Source organism: Crinia signifera, chromosome 1 (assembly GCF_055691185.1).
Source record: "Crinia signifera chromosome 1, ASM5569118v1, whole genome shotgun sequence".
NCBI lineage: Eukaryota > Metazoa > Chordata > Amphibia > Anura > Myobatrachidae > Crinia > Crinia signifera.
In genome coordinates this window covers 326,658,358-326,666,917 of record NC_139217.1, presented here as the reverse complement: position 1 = coordinate 326,666,917, position 8,560 = coordinate 326,658,358, and positions in this window count along the sequence as shown.

Sequence of the window (8,560 nt, the reverse complement as noted above, 5' to 3'; positions counted from 1 at the left end):
TACACTTATTTTTGACATTTACTATGCCGAAAATACGTAAATTCGTATTGATAGCACATCAATACGAATTCTAATTGCTGTATTTTCGGGATAGTAAATGTCAAAAATAAGTGTATTTCTGGATACAAATACACCTATTTTTTACAAATTTCCTTTAGTAAATTTCCCCCGCTGTGTCTAGGGTCGGGGCAGCGCCGCTGAACACTATGTCAGCTGCTGCCCGTCCCTGCACCCTGTCCCTGCATGCGGCAACCCAGCAGGTCATAAGCCGGCACTGCAGGCTGTAATACAACAGGCGGGGTGAGGAGGAGGAGTGGCAGAGGAGAGGGAGCTGCTAAACAGTGGCAATCCCAAGAATTTTCCAGGCCGAAAAATTGATATACTTAATTGTTATTGCATACTTATCTTGGGAGGTACAAAAACCAAGCGCACTCCATTATCCCAATACTGTATATATATATGTGTGTGTGTGTGTCTAGTGTTCATGTGTTACTGAAACACTGCCATCTGCTGGCAGCCAATAAAATTACATCTCCTTCTCTTTCACACATACAGAAACACAGATACAATCACACATACAGAAACACAGATAAAAACACAAGGTAGCAGACTAGCTTTCAAAGCTTTTGCTTAGAGCTGACTTACCTAGTGTTTTTATGTTTCTGAAAGCTTGGCACTATAATGTCTCCCTTTTGAATAAGCATAATCCTCCTCAGACTACATGTGTATTGGGAAAGATACTGATTTTTGTCTGCACCTGTTAGTTTCAAATTTCCCTTTTATATCTTCATTTACTTGACAATAATGTGCCATATTTATTTATTTGTTTATGTATGGACACTGAGAAATTCTCCAATTGCTAGAGTTTCACTCTGGCCTCTACAATACTGATAGCATAACATCAATTGTAAAATCTTCTGCCCTCCAGGAAACTCATCTAGCAGCACTGGATCTTCCAGATGGGCCTCTAGTTTTGGTTTCGTAAACTCTTCTATTATGTATATTCTCATGAGAGGCAGATAGCCATCTTTCACATTGAGGTTAGTGTCAAGAAATGTAATTGAAAAAATGAAGAGGGATTGGTGCCTGTGCATGTGGTACAGATAGTATATAGATACACCTATAGATATAGGTACAAAACTGTGCAAATGCCCAATTGGTGTGGATGCATTCATTCCCGCAGAGGCCCCCTCCTCTGTTAAACTCACCTGCCACTGGGATTTACGTAAATACTTCTTCCTTTTCACATTTAATATAAATGTGTTTATTTCTTCCTTGCTTCTCCCCCTCCAGCCCAGATGGCTCTTGTATTTTATGAATTTCCTTCTCTCCTCGGAATGTGTATTTATTTTGTTTATACTGTGTTCTATGTTGCAATATTCTGCAGCTTTCTCCTGTATTTCCTGATAGTACGTCTGTACCTTCTAATATTCTGAAGTTTGTGCTCTGAGGGGGAAAACCAGAACATTTTCTGTGTGTTCATGTTTGTTTCCCAATGTATTTGCTTCTACAATAAAGAGTATTATATAAAAACCCCACTAGACTACATGGTTTAACAGTACAAGGTAAGTCCCTATTATATCGAAACACAAAACCATTATGGACTTTTCCGCACATCTTGCACAGTGTTTACACTTTAAAATTTCAGAATACCCTGTAGCGACTGTTTTTTTCTAGTCATAATTCTGTTTATTTCCCTGTCCAATCTTTAGATGCTTTGTTTGCAGTACATACTCGCAAAGGTAAACTGCTGCAAATAATTCTAGCTTGGTGTCGTGTTCTGCTCTAATCCTTGGCCTGCTTTCTCCCAAATGGCACCAAGTGGAAGAGTAGGTGTGACTACTGACTGATCCCTTCATTCCCTAAAATGTAAAAGGCGCTAGTGTAGCAGGCCACGCTTCGGCCTGACGTGGATAGTGGGGGTGTGCTAAATCGCATCGCGGATCGCATCATATGCAAATCGCATGCAAATTGTATGCAAATCTCATGCAATATTTGCAAAGATTTGCGTGCGATTTGCATACGATGCGATCTGCAGGAAAGTGGCGCCGTGAAACTACACAAGTACCGTTTGTTTGTTTTTTGTTCTCAAAAAAGAAAAAAAAAATTATGTTCCTATTAGTATTTACATAGACGTTTCTATAATGGGCGAGTTTGTGTGGTGCACAAAGGTCCAGGGGGCCCATACCACACACACACACATATTATACTTATCCCTCTGGAGTCCTGAAGTGACGTCTCTGCACTGCAGACACAAATCACTCTGAAAATGGACGCTGCTGCCGTTTCCGAGTGATTTGCACATGCGCACTTGAGATGTCCCAGGGAACAAGGCACAGATGCCATGTTCCTGGAGACTTGTGCAAGTATTGTAGTCTCTGGTACAATGCCAAAGACCCTGAAAATGGGTCTGCTTGTAATTGGATACAGCCCATACTCCCATATTCAATCCTGGCAGAAATTTTCCCCAGGCAAAAACACTTCAGTTGTCGTGACAAAAACTGGGGCGAATTCGATTTGCCTATTCTATCCCAGTGCTGATTCCCCCCCCCCCCCCTTCCCCCAAACAAAAAAATCCGGCATCGGTGTTAATTGCATGTAATGGCGAAATTTCAGCAAATTCACATGGGTTTTTTTTGGCAAATTTGCAGCCATTTTCACCCGTTTTTGCAGCCGTTTACGCCCATTTCGATTTGCCCCCCAAAAAAGTGAAATAACATGGGCGAAAATGCACCTGATTAAATACTGTAAAGGCGAAACTTTGCCGTATTTTCACCTGGTTACAATTTCGGCTGGGGCTCAATATGGGCCTTATTGCCTGTGAGGGTTTTAGATTCAAATATATATAATTGTTTCATCAAATTTATAGTTACATTTACAAAACCTTTTTGAAATAACATTTTAATAAAAGAAAAAAAAAAGGTTTGGTGGAACAATAATTATAAGCGTGGCTTGAAACAAGGAGCCCTTTCATATCCAGTTTGTAATTACAGCATACAGTAAATTAGCACTGTGATCTATGAATACATTTCTCAGTCGAGGAATACTACCATAACATCATCATTCCAAATAAAATACAAAATACTAAAGACAAGATAGTAAGTATATATTATTATCCTGGCACACTACTGTTTTTCTATCATCTGAAGGGTAATAAAGAATAATGAACATATGGGAACTAGTTCTCTGTTGCACGTTTATGTAAAATGAATGTTAATTGGAAGTTTGTTAATTATGTATTCTAAATATTTCTTGATGCAACATACTAAAGATAAAGGCGCATTTACCCGTCTACCTTTGGTCAGTGTGAAAGCGTTGTAAAGCTATCTGCTCCCAGCACTGGCAAACTGTGTACAGTCTGTGAGAGGGAGCAGCATGAGGCTTGCTGAGGTGGAAGGGTTAATAGTCTGCATTGCAGATATGTATGTGAGGCAGAGTTTGTGTGCTAGGCACGTTACAAGGCTGTGAGTGTGATAGGAAGGGCTGTTTCTATAGCAGTGTGGGACTTGCTTGCAGAACACGCTCTGATGCTCTCAAACCTGTGAGGAGGAAAAATTAAGAATTATTTCCCCATCACAAGAATCATCTGTCATCATTTTGCACGCCGTCTGCACCCTGCAGAGAGCAGTAGACTGCTATTGGGACCGCAGCTAACATGATGGGCTATGCAGGTCCACAGCGATCCTGCAGCAATTACCTACAGTACAGTACTGGATTAGCTGTGACAAGACCTTTCGGCACAAGGTTGTGGCTGCAATAGAAACATAGGTATCCCACTAACAAATACAAACAAAAGTGTTGATGTACTATGATGACAGAAAATGAACTGCAGCAAATGTTCCTGTAATGAATGTTTGGCTTCTTCAGAAAGTATTACCTGTGGCATTTGTAAGGAGCTGCCATTTCTTCCAAGAAAAAGTGGCCATTCTAATAGTTTCCAATATCAAAAAGCAAATTATTTTTTTAGTGGACAAAACCATGAGCACTGCAGGTGGGGCAGATGTAACATGTGCAGAGAGAGTTACATTGGGTGAGTTATTTTGTTTCTGTGCAGGGAAAATACTGGCTGCTTTTTTTTACAATGAGATTTAGATTTCAGTTAGAAGACACTCCACTCAAATGTAACTCTATCAGCCCCACCTGCAGTGCACATGGTTTTGTCCAATAAAGAAGGAGTTTGCTTCTGCAAACCAACCAGAATCACCCCTTTGAATTAAATGATAACTGCTGCATCAGTAATCTGATTCTACACTGCGCCAGTTTTTCATGTGAATGGTGTTGTTACATAACATTACAAATGTAGCCAAATATGAATAAGTGGGTTTATGCTTTACATTACATTAAACAGAATCTGCAGTAGTCTAAAGGTCTCCAGACACTACGTGATTTGGGCCCGATTCGGGAGGATCAGGATGAGAAATCGGATAAAATACTGTAGGCTCATATTGCATAGTGTATGACATCCGATCTGATGCCTGGTCCTGTGCGCATCGCATCAGATCCGGAGGTCAGACGGTCTGCCATCAATGCAGCAGGGAGTGAGGTCTGGGGCATCGGTGAAAGGACCGGAGAGCCGGGTCCGGGGTAGCAGCAGGCGGGGACCGGTGAGCAGGGTCCGTGGGTAGCAGCAGGCGGGGACCGGTGAGTGAATAGAAAAAATCTTATTCAAAAGACTGAGCTCAGCCAATCAGCGGCAACCCAGTCTTTTGAATAGGATTTTTTGTATTCTCCCACCGATTGCCACTACCCCGGACCCTGCTCTCTGGTTCCCACCTGCCGCTACCCCGAACCCTGCTCTCCTACCGCTACCCAGCCTGCAGCTTCCCCTGGTTACATGTGATAAATCACACCCGATTTATCACATGTAAATAATAGCACATAAAGTGCCAAAGCTTATCAAGCTCTCCCAGAGGGCTCAGGGGAAGTCAGGGCTGACTTGTCCTTAGGACAAGTTGGCCTAATGCATGGGGGCCATTAATAAATGTGGCCTACTCCGCCTAAATTTAGGGATGGCCATCGACCATTAGAAATCATCGATAGTTGATGACCAAATTATTTTGATATCGATAGGGGAGAACCAGATCGTTTCCCACCATTGATGTCAAGCTTAAATTAATAGTTTCATTTTTCTTTTATCATCGAGCCTGGGAATCCCCGTCCCCAACACCCATAAATCCCTGCCCACATGCCAACATTGCATAGTTATACACTATCGATAGCCAGTTGCACTCTTGCCTTTGATGACAACCATCGATGGCAAAGACAATGATGGCCATCCCTACCTAAATTCTGCTGATGCAATTAGTTTCAAACAGGAGCCAGAAGGTCTGATTCAGAGATTTACATACATCGCCAATATTTATTATGATCTGTACATGCCCATTACATGTACATTAGCAAATCTGGTCCTGAGATATTGCTCTCAGTGCCCCAAAAGCTGCAGCATGATTGACATGATTTTGCCGTTAAGTAACGGCATAGGGAGCATTCCAACTTGATTTTGGGTGAGTCAGATTTCCGATGTTCACAAACTCCTTTGGATGCAGCAGCAGATCAGAGAGGTCTGCAGTGGGCGACTTAAGGCATCACTTGCGGCTTTTACATAATTAGGGGAAGGAAAGTCAGTGTAGTGCCTGGCAGGTGGGGCAGAAGCAAAGTGGTTTTAGGGATAGATGAATCTAGCAGCAGCAGCATTAAGGAAGGACTGGAGTGGACACAGGTATCTGGGTTACACAATGAAAGTGACTTACTTTTACATTTGAGCTCAGCCGGCTCATATTTACCATTTTTAAGAGACTTAAGCCCTGCGCACATGCAAAGCAATGCATGTTTTAACTTTTGTGCCGAGCAATCTAATTAGCACAGATGGCTTAGCACACATCGTCCTATATACACACACATAGCGATGTGTGATGAGCGATCTAACCAGTGCTTAACTCAGTGCCCGTTATGCACATGCAGGCGAGCTATCTAGATCTTGACTGCATATGCTAAAAAACTGAGTGTCCGATGGCGACGGGCGGGAACGCACATTGCTATGCGGTGTACACAAGTGATGAAGTGTCCTTAATTTTTAAGCAATCTCGACAGATCACTTACAAAAGTGCCAAATATCGCCCTGTGTGTATGACTCTTTGGTATATTGACTAAGATGGGAGTTCTATTAAAGATGTGATGTTGCCCATAGCAACAATCAGAATCTATCCTTTTTTTCGGTACTTGTGAGTTATCCGGGCTGCCGATTTTTTGATTGTATGCCTTAAGTTAAGGCATACAATCAGATGCGATGCGATATCGCATCGCATGCGACCATCGTATGCGATGACCCGATTTTTCCATAGGAATCAATGTTAAAATTGACTGAGTCCATTTTAACATGGAATTCAATGGGAAAAAGGGGTCCTTTTCATACCCCTACTATCCAAGTGGGCATGGAGTTGGATATAAACCTGTGGCGAGCGTAGCTAGCCACCGAGCCCGAAGCGTGGCGAGCGAAGCGTGCCCCGCGAGGGGACGGTATTCTGTGTCCCCTCGCGGGGCTCGCTACGCTCGCCACGCTTCGGGCTCGGTGGCTCGCTACGCTCGCCACGCTTCGGGCTCGGTGGCTCGCTACGCTCGCCACAGGTTTATATCCAACTCCATGCCCACTTGGATAGTAGGGGTATGAAAAGGACCCGATTTTCCCATTGAATTCCATGTTAAAATGGACTCAGTCCATTTTAACATTGATTCCTATGGAAAAATCGGGCCATCGCATCGGATGGTCGCATGCGATGCGATGCGATGTGCCCGATCCGACCCGATTTAGAAATCAGCAGCCCGGATAACTCACAAGTACCTTTTTTTCTTTTAACATTCTCCGGTAGGACAATGACCACATACATACAGCGAATGTAAAGAAGATCACGTTGTCGCGGAGGTGTGTGACAGCTTTATCAAAGTTTTACTCAAGCCCCCGAGTGCCAATGCTGGATTTTCGCTATATTTTTATTACTTTTATTTACTTAAAAAAAAAAATGCATGTTTTACCTGAGCTATCATTCATCACTAGGTCTATTATTTCTCTCTTCAGCAATGGTTTCATTTTAAAAGCTATATATTATTTATTAAGATATTTATATAGCGCACACATATTCCACATCGCTTAACAGAGGATTAGTGCTACTACTGTCAGTAACTGGTGTGGGCATTACGTGTAAATAGCCCTAAAACTGCAGCAGTGCCAGGCAAAGGCAGAACTACAGCGGTGGCCGGGGACACCTGTAGCAGCGCCGGGGATAGAACTTCAGTGACGGGCGCCAGAAAGCGGGACACCTACGGTTGTATTTATTTATTTACAGTCTCTTATGTAGCGCAGCAGATTCCTTTGCACTTTACAATAGTAGACAGTGATAAAACAAACTGGGTAACAACAGACAGACTTGGAGGTTAGAGGGCCCTACTGAAAGCTTACAATCTATAGCAGTGATTTTCAACCTTTTTACCTTGCGGCACACTAAATAAGATTTTAAAATTGCCAAGGCACACCATGATATTCCCACAGGGCAAAACACATTGGCCCTCACAGGAAAAAAACAAACCTATTGGCCCCCATATAAAAAACAATCACACTGGTCCCCACAGGTAACAAAAATAAGATACATTGGCCCTTTACATGAAAAGAAGAGACCAGTAAATAACCGTTAAACTGGGGGGTGGCTGTAAACTGGTTTGGGCATCTCTTGATCTGGGGGCACACTTGAGAACAGCTCAAGGCACACTAGTGTGCCATGGCACAGTGGTTGAAAAACACTGATCTATAGGGATATAGGAGGGAAACACAAGGACAGGCATCAGTAATAGCATAGCAGTCCTACCAAGTTACACGTCCAGAAGGGAAGCTATATAATACATAAGTGCCTCAGAGGGTTATGCATGTAGAATTTAAATATGATAGGCTTGCCTGAAGAGGTGAGTTTTCAGGGAACACTTAAAAGTTTGGAGGCTAGTGGAGAGTCTTATTGTGTGTGAAAGGGAATTCCATAGGATGGGAGCAGCCCTATGAAAGTCCTGTAATAGTGAATGGGAGCTAGTGATCCGTGCAGAAGAGAGACGCAGATCTTGTGCAGAGCAGAGTGGTCGAGATGGGAGATATTTTGTGATTAGTAGAGATATATGCTGGTGCAGAATGGTTAATAGCTTTATATGCTAGCAGCTAGTAGAAGTGTTTTATATTGAATACGGTAACATACAGGCAACCAATGGAGGGACTGGCAGAGCAGATCAGCAGACGATGAGCGTCTTGCAAGGAAGATCAGCCTAGCAGCAGCATTTAAAATGGATTGTAGTGGTGAGAGTCTGTTCTTGGGAAGACCAGTTACGACACTATTGCAATAATCAATGCAGGATATAATGAGTGGGTTGTACCCAGCACTTGGAGATGTAGACTTGTAGGGTCACCGGGAAGCAACAGAGCCAGCTGCAGGAGAACTGTGTAAACGGGAGGCCACCGATGCTGGTAAAAAGAGACCTGCCTCCTCTCCCTAGCTTCTCCTCTTCCCCCATCACCTCATCCCATTTT